The sequence below is a fragment of the Gavialis gangeticus genome, unplaced genomic scaffold, assembly GCF_001723915.1.
Source record: "Gavialis gangeticus isolate Ggan-Ray unplaced genomic scaffold, GavGan_comp1, whole genome shotgun sequence".
Lineage (NCBI taxonomy): Eukaryota > Metazoa > Chordata > Crocodylia > Gavialidae > Gavialis > Gavialis gangeticus.
This window is the reverse complement of record NW_017728993.1, coordinates 22,158,125-22,171,826: the sequence shown is the minus strand read 5'-3', so window position 1 is coordinate 22,171,826 and position 13,702 is coordinate 22,158,125. Positions and strand designations below refer to the sequence as shown.

Here is a 13,702-nt window from a genome sequence, read left to right as displayed (position 1 = left end):
CCATGAAGGATGGCTTCATCACTGGGTATTAAATATAATAGGTTATTTAGCAGTGAAACATGAACATTAAGACTCCCTAGGCCTCTGTAAGAGAAGAGGAGAATGGGACAGACCAGTCTGGACAGGCCTTTAGCATCTGCTCTGTGCCTACTAAGGCAAATAGACCTGGCATCTGAATCATACAGCATTTCTTACGTTCTTTCCTATGTTCTCAAAATAATGAGTCCATACAAAACTGCAGTTTGCAAAACTATTTCTATTACATGGATGCTATGACTTCTTCTGGCAGAAACAATTAAAGCCATGTGAAAAGCTCTGCCTCCTGAGAGCAACTAGTAAGACACTTTAATGAAAAAGTAATAAAAAGTTCTACATGTCTTTAGTGACAACATACACAATGCACTTCAAGTGAAACCACATGCTCCAATAAGGAACATTTTGTTCCTTTCCAAGAAAGATTTGCATCTACTGCTATTAGTAGCTGTTGTTTTTTTAAAATCCATTACAACAGTACTCAGCACAATCAAGGTCCCTTTCTTCTCTGTCATATTCCCTCTAAAAGGATCCCACTGATCTGGATCCTACTTTGATCCAGGCTTACTGCTACTGTGATGTAACCATTGCTGACAGAAGATTTATTCATAGATTCATAGATGCTAGGGTCGGAAGGGACCTCAACAGATCGTTGAGCCCGACCACCTGTCTAGGCAGGAAAGAGCGCTGGGTCAGATGACCCCAGCCAGATGCCTATCCAGCCTTCTCTTAAAGACCCCCAAGGTACGGGAGAGCGCCACCTCCCTTGGGAGCCCATTCCAAATTTTGGCCCCCCTTACCATGATGAAGTTTTTCCTGATATCTAGCCTAAATCTGCTCTCTGTCAGTTTGTGACCATTGTTCCTTGTTATCCTAAAAGGTGCCCTGATGAACAGAGCATCTCCATTCCCTTGCTGCATCTCTCTAATGAATGTGTAGGCAGCCACAAGATCACCTTTAAAGTGACAATAATTTGATCAGAGCCAGCATGAACAAAGCTCTTCTGAGGTCAGTAATGTTCTTCCACAGCCGCAAGAAGCCCTTCGCTCTGAATTTGGTAAAACTGCTTTGGGTTTTCAGAATCCCGTTCAAAGATTTAAAATTTCAGGGAGTCAAAGTCCGACACAATTGCTAATGCCACTTTATACCATGGATTCATGGCCATGCAGAATAAAGGCATCAGCACATGGCCCAAAGAGACTTTTCTTCCCAGCACGTGTTGAGTGTCTCGATGAGTTGAGAATCACATTGAGAATCTTGCCAAAGATTGACTTGGCAGCTGTACAGCATCTCTCATAGGAGAATCTCAGAGCTCTTTCTCTCAACACCTGTGAGACTGAGAGAGAGAGAGAGAGGTGAGTGGGCTGCTCTATTCGGTGTTGAAGCAAAGTCATCTCCAGAAGGGACACTGGGACTCAGAAGTCATACCTATAAGGCAAACTTATCTAGCTGGACAATAGTGTCTTCAAACATACTGTACTGCTTTACAGAGGCTGACTCCTAACCAAAAGCATTGTAATAGGATTGGCAGCTAATGCCTAGGAGGGCTAATTAGCACCGCAGTAAGCCAGTGAGTGCATCTCAAGGATATAGGTCTTCTGGTCTAGGTGCAGAACCTGCTTGAGGGTACTGCTGCCTCATGGTTAGTGTGTTGTGTAGACATGGCCTACAGTATATGGCAGAAACATTATACACTAGGGTAGGGTATCAAGTGAATACTATCAGATTTGCAGCTTGTACCAAGTTACATGAGACAGATAAGAGCAGGTCTTTAGTCTTAACTATTAACAGATGATGGTAAAAAGGAGGCAAGATGTTAAAAAACCGAGCCAAAGTTGACTGAAGTAAATGAAAAAGCTCCCATCACATATCAATGGGCCAGTCTATAAATCTAAAGTGCACCACAATAAAAATTTATTCTCATCTCCCTAAGATAATTATAGGACCTTAGCAGCAACATATCAGTGTTCACATAATAGGGTCATTAAGCCTGATAAGAAGAAGGGACAAGAGTGATGATATGATGTCAGGGTTTATATAGACAGAGATGAGGGATTCCAGTCTACAAGAGGCCTACAAGCAACAGGAATTACTTAATGAAGCAGGAGATTGCCATATATGCATGTAGATAGGAGGAAAGAGAGTTTTTCTCTGCTCATGCTTTCATGGACTTAAATGCACTTATGTGCCTACCCAGGCAGAACGTGACAGAATATATTTGGCCATACTCCTTTTGAATATGCTCAGAAGGAGAAAGCTAAATGCACAGGTGGAAATAGGTTCTACACTCTGGGCATGTCTACATGTACATTTACTGTGCAATAAGTTACTGCACAGTAATCAGTTTTTAGGCCAGTGTCTAGATGTGTAGCCATTAAAGTGCATTAATGCTGTATGTAGACTGACCTGGGACTAAAGTTAGTCCCAAGTCAGCCCACACACACAGTGTTTCTGCACAGTAAGGGGTCTACACATGACTTACCATGCAGTAACTAACTAGGTGTAAATTTGATGCCTGCATGATGCAGGTATCAAATTTATGTCCAAGTTGGCATAAGTCACCATAGTTACTGCACAGTACGGAAGTGTATGTGTAGATGTGTGCCCGCACTGCGTAGTAAGTTTCGGTTACTGTGCAGTAACTTAAATTACTGCAGAGTAAATGTGCACATGTAGATGCACCCTCTATGTAGGTGGCACAAACACCTCTCATGGGGCACCAGATTGAGATGTGCAGCACACATGTTCCACATAGGCTGTGAGCCAAAATGAATGTAATGTAGCTGCCCTCACGTGGAACTGAACATACACTCAGACTTGCTGTTTCAGGCACCAGCACTAGCCAAAGGCAGTGACATCCTCCTTATTTCAGGCTGGAGCATGTGCAGAATGGGCCTGCTGTGCTTCATTGCAGTGCTCCTTTGCACAGTTCTTTGGCAGTGGAGATGGGCCCAGGATGCATTCATAGAAACTGAAATCAATCTCTGCTTCAGAGCAAGGTCCCATTACATTTTTAAGGAATTTTCCCATTGGTGGCTTTTTCCTTCTTTCCCAAAACATTCCCCCAAACTCTAAATAAACAGAAAGAAGGTCAACATGAGACTTTCTTGATGGCAACACAGGGAAAGCAAAAAGTAGAATTTCTGTCTTGTAGACTCATTACTAGCCCCAAAAGATTTAGACACACAGGTCCTGCATGATTTATAGAAAGTGCCTTGAGACATTAAAGCCAAACATTTCCAGATTTTATCACCTTTTCTCTGATTACATGTGCTTATAATGTACCAAACTCCAATGTGAGTGGAGTCAGTAGAGAAGTAACTTTGTAGGCTGGGATACTGGAGACTATTTAAGTAATCTAGATGCTTCTTCTCATTAGAATTACAGGGAACTGAGCATCAAAAGCCCATTGCTGGCTTTGAAAATCTCAGGTTTAATGTCTTCAATCACCATCACATGACCAACAGGTTGTAAACTTATTTCAGAACATTCCTCAACAAAAGGCTAATTAAATAATGGAGCCCTTTTAAAGTTTTGTAACATAAAGAGAAGGGTTATAAACTAACCACTCTCATTTTTAGCATCTGGTAAGCTGGGAATAGCTCACCTATGAGAACCGTATGTTTCATTGGGTTGACATTTGTTCCTCTACTTTTGCACCAATGATAGTACCACAAAGTTTTGGGTAAATTTTGCGAAGCTCTATTTGTGACATGTGCCCATTCAAATATCTCCACAACATGTCCCTTTGGGACTGACAATGCTAGAACACGAAGTGCTGAGAAACTTAGGTGGAAACATATCTCCAAAGCAAACATCAGACTCAACAATTTGTCACATCTCTTGCTTAGGATTGAAAACATATTCCAGTGATGGTGGGCATGGGGGGGCTAAAGTCAGATATAATAAGAGTAAAAAACAAAACCAGCCAGCAAGTTTTTATCATGTTAGAGTGAAAATATTTTGATATTGATGCAATAAATTCTAGAGATTCAGCTTTTCCCAAATCTGGTCATCACGGCTAGGGACAGAAGTTATACATAAATCAGTTTAATTCATCAGAAATTGGTTCAAACCTGTAACAGAACAGAAGTTCAGTGCACATAAACCAGTTTCAGCCATTTTGAAACTGGTTGAAGATAAAAATGGTTGAATGGAGTATCAGACTTAAGACATACAAAAAACTAGAACTCTTGGTCCCAAAATGATACCTTTTATTGTCTAAGGTCCCTTCCAATCCCAGTACTCTGGTGGAGGGATGGCAGCCTGCTGTCATCCCATGTGCAGATCCGGGGGTCCATGCCCCCTGGGAAGAGTCCAGCACAGCCCTGCAGCCCTCCCAGGGGGCGGGGGTGTGGGCCCCCAGATCTGTGCACGAGAGGACAGCATGCTGCTGCTGCCAGCAAGTGATATGAGTTTTGTTTTGAACAGTTTGAGGTGCAGTTTCACAACCCCCCCTACACCTATCTCCTTGAAGCTTGGTAGGCATCATGCCCTCAGAAAGGGCAACCATCTCTGCAATCTGCACCTGAATCGGCCAAAAGATGAGAAAGGTATAGGTATTTTAGTGATTCCCCATTATAGTCTATGGGTGAATCTCTGAAACAGCATCGAAATTCCGAAAAAGTTTTGGTCGAATCGAATCGGGACAGTGATCCGAAATACTGAATCGAATCACCGTCCCTCCAGAATGGCCGAATACGAATCGGAACACAGCTGTTTTGCACAGCCCTATTGTTAGGTGGGCTGCAACCCCACATACAGAATTTTTTTCTCTCCATTATTAGTTCATTTTTCAATGTACACATTTCTTTTAGAAATGTCAATAAAGCAGAGAGAAATCTGGTGCTTTGAGGCTGTGAAGTGTAGTTCTTAGCAATATCGAGAATGCCCTGTGTGTACATACAAATACCCCAGCTCTGTACAGATGTCTCATGCAGTTTCCATGGATATCTTGATCTTTAAGACCCTCTTCTCCCAAATCTATTGTCCCTATGTGAGGTGATCTGGAAAATATTCTGAAAACTGAAGCACATGCATCTTCTTAACCTATCGCCAAAGGCATAATTTGAGTGTAATGTTCTTCTCCGGAGCATGCAGTTCTATAAAACAAGGTCTGGAAATCAAAGTGATGGAATTTGGAAACCTCTGATTTCATGCTCTCTGCAGGCTACCTTGTAAGATTTGAGAAACTTGGGGGGAAATGTAGCCTTAATTCTGTAAAACTCTTGGTTTAGATCAGTGGGGGGCCAACCTTTTTGGCAGACATGCCACAAATTAGTCCCAGAACCTCTCCCACTGCCACTCTCATCCCTTTCCCCTGCCTGATATGCCGCTCTGCTTTCTGCACCATGCTCCATATGCCTGTCCTCTCCCTTCTCACCACAAGCCAAGGGTTGGCTATCCCTCGTCTAAACACAGAGGCTCCCATGACCTATTTCACTCCTGTTTCAGATTTTGTTTTTCCTTCTTCTTTTTTGGCCATCCACAATCTGGATCTAAAATTACCATATTGCTATTTCAGGCTGAGAGCAATCTGCTTCACTGCAGCGTGTGTACAGTTTTCTCCCATATCCCCCGGGGTCCCTGTTAACATCAACCTTTGAGCTTTAAAACACAAAACTCAAAGGTCTTACTTACAGTGTAACTGTAGCCACAAATGTGGATCCATAAAAGTAACACCATGAATCCCATACTTAGCCTCGCTCTTTGATTCCAGTTCTAATTTGCTTTGTTTGCTTCTTGGCTAGCTACAAGCACTACAAACTCCACCTGAGACCTGAAAGCACAGTTGTGTCCTTGCTGCCTACCAGACTGTCACCACCAATAAAGACAGCGCAACAAGAAATTACCAAGCAATTGTTGTAAGTCTGAATAGCCAGAGCAGATTCCTGGTCTCTCTGCCAAATCTGTATCAATGCCACAGGGTAAGTGAAATCCTGGTTGCATCACAACCAACATGAACACTCCCGTGGACTTCCACAGGACATGGGGAGAAAATGTGGGAAAATGAACTGAGAAAATATGTCTTAAAGAGCCCTGGCATAAGCCCATGATAATTCTATTAACTTATGGCACAGAGTAGGTATGCGGAAAGATGGCACTTGCAAACCTTTTCCTTGACATCAATACAATTTATATTTCAACTCAAAACGCAAGCTCATTTTTTTTTGTAGGGTGCATGTTCCATAAAATACCTGCAAGACTTTTTCATAACAGAAGCATGGAAATGTGCTACGTGCATTTGGGTGAAGGAAAGCCTTTATTCGTTGCTTCTCTCCAGCCTTCTCAGGGAAAAAATTTTTTTTTTCCTTTTGGGATATTTTTTTTTTAATTTGAGAGACAAGATGAAACATTCTGCTTTGTCAAGAGGGGAGCTGTGGTGATAGTGAGGAATGCATGTTGTGGCAGCTTCGTCTCTGTGCCATCATTGTGCTGCTGCACAAGGAGTACAGCCAAACGCTAGCTAATAACATTTATTAGAGATGGCTTCTCAGAAATTCCAGTTTGGGAGTCTCTGTCAAGTCAAGAATCCTTCACTCGCTCACATCCATCCTTCCTCCCCTGCCCAGACGCCACAAAGGCAGCTGTATTTTTTTTTAATCCTTTTCTCTGCTTTTATTCACTCTGTGAACACACTTTGTGCACTACACTATGGCCATGCAATGAGTCTCTGAACTGGGCGGGTGGAGGGTTAGTTTTTAAACTGTATCAAGATGAAAATAAAATGTTTCACATTTTTCAGGGAGGGAAAAAAAAAGCAAGAGCTTCCTTAATTGTTCTAGAATAGCCAATAGGCTAGCAGAGCAGTCAACTAGAATAGGAGAAAGAGAGGTTCAAATCCCACCTCTGCCTAATTCAGGTCAAGAACATGTACCCCAATCTTCTACTTTGCAGGAACATGACCCTGTCCAGTTATTCCCAACAGGCAATGTGTTGCCCCCGAGACCCTCCAGTGGTGTTTGTGACCAGAGGAAATGATAATGTTTAAGCTGAGGTGGAAAAACTCGTTGAAGTAAGGTATTGCCTGCAGTGTGCCCCTTGCTCAGCAGTGTTGCCCACATGTCACATCTCTTCTCTTGTTCTGTTTCCATCCCCCAAAACCCCATGGAGAACAAAAGGCCACTGAAGTGCCATGGCATGGAAGGAGATGCAGATTCCTGTATCGGACCCCATTTTGTTTCCTTGCACTTCTTCCACTTCTAGAGCCAGCCAGGAATTTTCCATCTGAATGATTCTTCAAGAGAAAACACATTTTCCACAGGAGCAGAATTTTCTGTAGGTAAAATTTACATTTGCCCAATTTTTTCCCCCTGTTTTCTATTGGGAAAAAAGTTAAGCTTTGCATTTTGGTTTGTCAAACTGGTTCAGAACATTTTGAGTTGAGTCAGTTCAACATGATGGCTCTCTTGATGGGAGTCACAATTCAAAAATCAAATGCCTTCATTTCCTCCTATTGGCCAGCTTCCCTGACTGGAGTAATTATTTCTTGATGCAATATAGTATCTTCTCTGATGAAGTGGCATGATGCATCAGGGGTATCAAACAAGTGTTTTAACCTTCATGAGAGCTTTAGTCTCCCTTAGGAATCTGGCAAGTGGATGAGAATGGCACAAGACCCACTGTACAACTCCCATTAGGCAACGGGACAATTTTTTTTGGCATATGGAGTTTGTAACAGATTCAGTAGTCCAGCTTCTCATCATTCAGCACTGAAACAAATATTGAAATATGAAAATCTCCCATGGGATGGAAATTCTGATTTTTACTGATTCTGATTTTTACTAAGCTCTACCTACTGTGTCCAGATCTGGCGCTGCATGTGGGGTAATGGAGGGAACTGTCTAAAGCTGAGAATGATAAAGTCATTAATTGAGAATCTAATCAACATTTACTCCATTCATTTTTCTCTGTGCTTAAAAAAGAGCAACAGTGGGGGAAGACATTCAATTCCTGCCTTTGAATGTAACTTTTTAAGACACACATGCTTATTTTTTTAAAATAAAGAATGGTGAATCCATTACTGGGTTATGTGATCTCCGCTTCTCCTTATGAACTCTCAAAACTATACTTTTCTATGTTAGTGAAGATGATGGCATATTCATCATATATAACAGCACTTTTCAAGCACTGCAAAGTACTATTTATAGTCTATAGTTTAGTAGGTTTTAGAAGGTATAAAATTCATACACAGAGGGCACATCCACACAGGTGCTTTACTGCACAATAGGCTAATTTTCTGCAGAGTAAAACATCACCATCTATATGTGTGCAACAATTAGGCCAGTGTAAACTGATTTACTGAGCTGTCGGATAGTGCCATCAGACACAAGTACTATTCAATGGTGGAGTAAATTACTACACTTAGATGCATGTGTAGACAGTGATGCCCTGATTAATTTACTCTGGCTCAAATTGTGCCAAATTTTATTCAGTCACATTAATCGCATGTGTAAATATGCCCAGGTTGATTTGATCTGCTGAACTGAAGTTCCTTAGAATCGGACCTAGCCTCAAACCTTCCTAAAGTTTTGGGTTGTACATCTTGCAGTTTTACAACATTCTGGGTGTGTCTGCATGCTCATTAATGCACCATAGTTACTCTACATTAAGTTTAGTACCTGTGGGCATTTTATATACATACCTTTTTGTCCCGCAACATGCTGGACATCTGGTGGGTTGGAGCAGACTTCATTAATCGAGTCTGCTCTGCATGCGAGCTGACATGTACTGCACTGTGCCGCATCTAGCATAAGTGGTAAAGTGCTCATTAGCAAGCAGAAATTGGCAGCGGTGCACTTTTGAACTAAAACCCCTCTGATGTATTCTAGTTCAAAAGTGCACTGCTGCCATTTTCTCAGCACTGACGTGCATTTCACCACTTACATAACTGCATGTATTGCAGTGCCAAGCACTTTTATAGCGCCCGGCTCTGTGGCGTAAACACGTGTAGAAATGCCATGTATTACCAGGTACTAAATCAATGCACAGTAACTGGTGCTACTGTGCAGTAGTGCCAGCACACGCTTTTTAAGTGATGTTAATGCACAGTAGCCGAGTGTATTAGCATATTAGCATGGCTTTCACTGTGACACACTAATGCACCACAGAATTAGGCTACTGCACATTTAGCGTCTCATGTAGATGTTCCCTCTGATGCTAGTTTGAAAACTCTCTAAGATACTAGAAATGACAAATGAACGCCTTTGTTCTGGCTGAAGACTATGATTCTGGATCTAAGAGAACAAAGATCAGGCCAAGTATTGATCTAACACTTCCCAGCCATGAACGGATCTAGAATTTCCTAAAGTGGGGTGCAGTACACTACGTCTCAGACCAAGGGGGAATAGGGCAAGGTGTGGCTAGAGGCCCTGTGCTGGTGGGAGACACCAGGAAGCCAGGCAGGCAGCAGGTCGAGAAAGGGGTGGGTGGGGGGAGCTGTCTGCTATTCCTATTCCCATCTGACCTGGGTATTAGGGAGCACCAGAGCTGCTTCTATCCTGCTACAACTGGGGGCTATGGGTGGTGGCAGCATGGGGTACCAGGCTCAGCAGGGGACAGCAGTGGCAGTGCACAGGTTTCTCCTTCCAGCATCTCCTCCCTGCCTGCCCTCCCTCCCTCCCAGGTGTCCCCTTCTCATCAGGAACAGGTGCTGGAAGGAGGAACTGGTGTGCTGCCATCTGAACCTGGCTCCCTGCACAGCTTTGCCCTGAAGCCAGTAGCTGGACTGGAACAGGAGTGGCTCTGGGGCTTCCCAGGCCTGTATCAGCTAGGGACAGCAGCAGCAGCAGTGGCAGTGGAAAGGTGGTGCCTGAAATAGGCCAGGCAATGGTTTTTACAAGTTAAAGCTCCGCCCCCCCAAATGTTGCTGCAGTCCATCTGCTTCTTTTGTTTTATCATTGGACCCAAACACTTCTAAGAAAAGAACAAATCACTGTTCAAAATCCTCATCAGGTGCAAAAGGAAAACACTACAAACTGTCTGCAGGCAACTCTGTTTCACTCTAGTGGAGAGAATACCTTCTCCTAAGATGAACCAACAATTCACCGGCTAGCCCCCCACCCTCCTAAACTCCATGGCTATTTTTCCCAAATCTAAAGTTCACTGATTTCCAATTCCATATGCTGCCCAAGCCTCTGTTTCATTTTAACTTGCATTTACTAACCTGTATGCATAAATATTTTCTTTCCAAATGAACTATCCATTCTTCATTAACATTCTTTCAAGATAAAATATGCCTGTTTATGAGGAAGTTTTGAGGCAAAAAAGGTTGCTGTATGCTCCTTTCTAATTTAAAATTGCAATCTATGAGAGCAGAGCTCATTCACAATTCGAGTAGGTAGGAAACATTTTAGGTCAAGATCAGGGAAGAAGGTTAGAGGGAAGATTGATTTCTAATGAATATGGACAAGGAGGATGGAGCTGGGCTGTTCTCAGTGGGGGCAGATGCCAGAACAAGGAGCAATGGGCTCCAGTTGCAGCAAGGGAAGTTGTGGTTAAATATTAGGAACTACTTTCTTACTAGGAGGGTCATAAAGCACCAGATTACCTACAGAAATTGTGAAGTCTCTATCCTGGGAGCTTTTTAAGACTGGGGTAGACAAAACCCTGGCTGTGATGATGTAGCTGGGGCTGGTCCTGCTTTGAGCGAGGGTTGGACTAGATGTAACCTCCTGAGGTCCCTTCAACCCTCATTGTCTATGATTCTGCCTATCACTGAACCATCTTGAGTTGCATGGCTTTGATCTTTCTCCCGCTGATGGCAACAGCAAATTTTATATTAATTCTGCATGATGGTTCAGCTGACTGAGGGAATGATGCTCCTCAGTGACAAGTAAGGACAATTTTCTGAAGTCAGTGAGAGTTGAGGGATCTTGACTGGGAGAACAGGAGGCTTTACCTTTAAAGAGGAGCTCAAAACATATCAAGACTGAGCCCTTAAAGGCACAGCTCAGCTTTTTCCCAGAAGCAGATGTTTTGGAGGATACCTGTGAGTGACTGGGTGGGTAGGAAAAGCACCCAGAGTTCAACACAGTTCTGTATTTTAGCAGGAAACACAGGCCTGCTCCTTGGCAGGGAGCTAGTCCCACATGTGCCCGGGTGTCTTTTCATTTATACCATCTTTTACACCCATCTGACTCCATTGGCTTGATCCCTGGACACTACTAGAGTCAGCTCTGCCAAGAATGGGGTGCAAGGAAGCACAGGAGAAACAGCAGGAGCATCTGGCTGCTTGACTCCATCTGGGCGCCACTCCTGTCATATCAGCTCCATCAGGGGACCTCTGTGTACGCTCCGAGAGTTTTGTTCAGGGTTGAACAGAATTAATCAGACCTGAGATGGGAATGGTAGTAGAGGCCGGGTATCTTTACTGGAGACGATTTCTGGGAGTGAATGATAATTGTTGCTTGTCATGTGTTTCAGTAAAGCCAACATTTATAAATGCTGCTCAGAGATACACACACAAAGAAAGAGAAAAAGAGGAAGGAAGGAAGGACTTTTGACTTTCTAACTACTTTATTCAGGGGCTTGGGGTACTAAAAGTTGGCCCCGCCAGGGTTCAGGTCCAATGTACAAATCAAAGGCACACAAATTACTGTCAAACCAAGAGCACCATGCCATTACAGTCATAACATCACCATGACAGACACCGTCACAGTACTACATGCCGTTATGCGGTCGGGATGCCGGCCACGCGGTCGTACAGACCAAAGCCCTCTAGAAACAAATGATTCCTACCCTGCGCTCTCCAGCCATACACGTGACAACACCTTCAAGTTCCCACACAAAGAAATAAAGCAAAAAGCAGCCTGGTGAGGGCAGGGAGGAAGGAAGGGAGGAAAGAAGGGAGGGAGTGAAAGCAAATTTCAGGTTTCTTTCTGGGAAGAGAAGCCCATCCCACAATAAATGAAACATCAGGAAAATGAAAACCACTTGTGGCGTCATTCCCCAGAGCCTGTGTCACTTCTCCCTGTTGTGCACGCATGGTGTTTTCTTAGCATATGTTTCTTTGCTTGACTGGAAATACTTTATTTGCGTGCCAGAGGTCTGAGGTGGTATCTTGGCCTGTCATGCATGGCATTTCTTAGCTGCTGAACAGCTATATAACATGATTCCCAACACGTCTAGCAAAAGCCATTGATGAGCACTGAAACTATGGATGGCATTTGGCTTCAAGTCTACCAGTCGTGTTACTGAGCTACCACAGTACAATACAATGCCAGGGCATGTGGAAGCAACCTAGCTAGGATTTCTCTTCCAATGCTGCTGCTATTCCACTTAGGTTACACCACAAACAATATTTTTTTATTTGGTGGTAAAAGGTTTTTCATATTAAAATTGCTCTCAAGTTTCCAGTCAGACTTCTACATTTCACAGGTTTCTTTTCATTTTTATTTTAAATAGCTGGAATAAACTGGCATCTCTTCATGTGCACTGCTGCCCACTATTGCATGGGATGAGAATAACTGCATGTCCTGGGCCCTATATTGCTAACAGATGAGGAAGCTTTTTTTCTGTTCAAGTAGCAATGGGCCTGAAAGATTTAAATGCACCATTTACCACTGTAATTTCCTACTAAGTTTGCATCCTTTTTCATTGATGGGGCATTGTCTTGCAAGAGCTCTTGGGAAGCAGACTTAGTTCTTTACTTCAAACTGTAGAAGCCAACAAGAGGCCTTTTCCCTCTACCTCATCCAGTCCTTCCTGAGAATTGTTCTCAGTGCTTCGGCCTTACTCTATTGCTTGCCCAGCAAATGAATATTCCCACAGAGCAGGAGGTTTTCTAAAGGGCCCTTGAGACTGAAGATCACAAGACACAGGACATTACAATACCATAAATGTTTCTAAATCTCTTAGGTCAAGAGTGTCAGAGATACAGGCTGGGGGCCAGATCCAGTCTGCAGAGCCATATCATCTGGACCCTGGTCCTGGCCCAGCATGGAGTCAGTCTAGGACCCCCCCTGAATGTTAGATCCACTCTGGCTGGTCCAGGAATACACCTCATGCAGTGTCCACTCTGCATGGTCCAGGATGCGAGCTGCACATGGTATCCACTCTGGGTCTGGGGTGGGCACTGGATGAAGAATAAGTCTCAGACTGGGTGCCATGTGTGGTGCACTTGGGTACACTGGGGAGCAGAGGGTGGGAGGTCCTGTGTGTTCCCCACATGCCAGAACTGGAGCCTGCTCTACGATGTTCCGGGACCCTTGCTGCATATGGCATCTGCCCCAGAACAGATGGAGCAGGAACTGTGTGTAGTGTCATCCTGGACCAATGGGACCAAGCACGGCAGGTGCTGGATTCATAGTTTCATAGTTGGTCGGGTTGGAAGGGACCTGAGCAGATCATCAAGTCCCACCCCCTGCCATGGGCAGGAAAGAGTACTGGGGTCAAAGAACCCCGGTGAGGTGTTCATCCAGCCTCCTCTTAAAGACCCCCAAGGTGGGAACAGGCCACTCGATCCTCCTCAGCCTTCTCTTGTGGAGGCTGAACAGGTTCAGGTCCCATCGCCTCTCCTTGTAGGGCCTGCCCTGCTGCCCCCTGATCATGCGAGTGGCCTCCTCTGGACCCTCTCCATGTCGTCCACATCCCTCCTGAAGTGTGGCGCCCAGAACTGGACGCAGTACTCCAGCTGCGGCCTGACCAGTGCCTCATAGAGGGGGAGGAT

The 13,702-nt window shown here is 44.0% G+C and overlaps 1 protein-coding gene across 1 annotated transcript in view; it reads right to left on the bottom strand.

Annotated features, from left to right (window-relative positions):
- TRABD2B (TraB domain containing 2B) overlaps positions 1 to 13,702 on the bottom strand; it is a 568,857-nt gene that overhangs the window by 51,497 nt on the left and 503,658 nt on the right. The gene's annotated exons all lie outside the window — the stretch shown is intronic.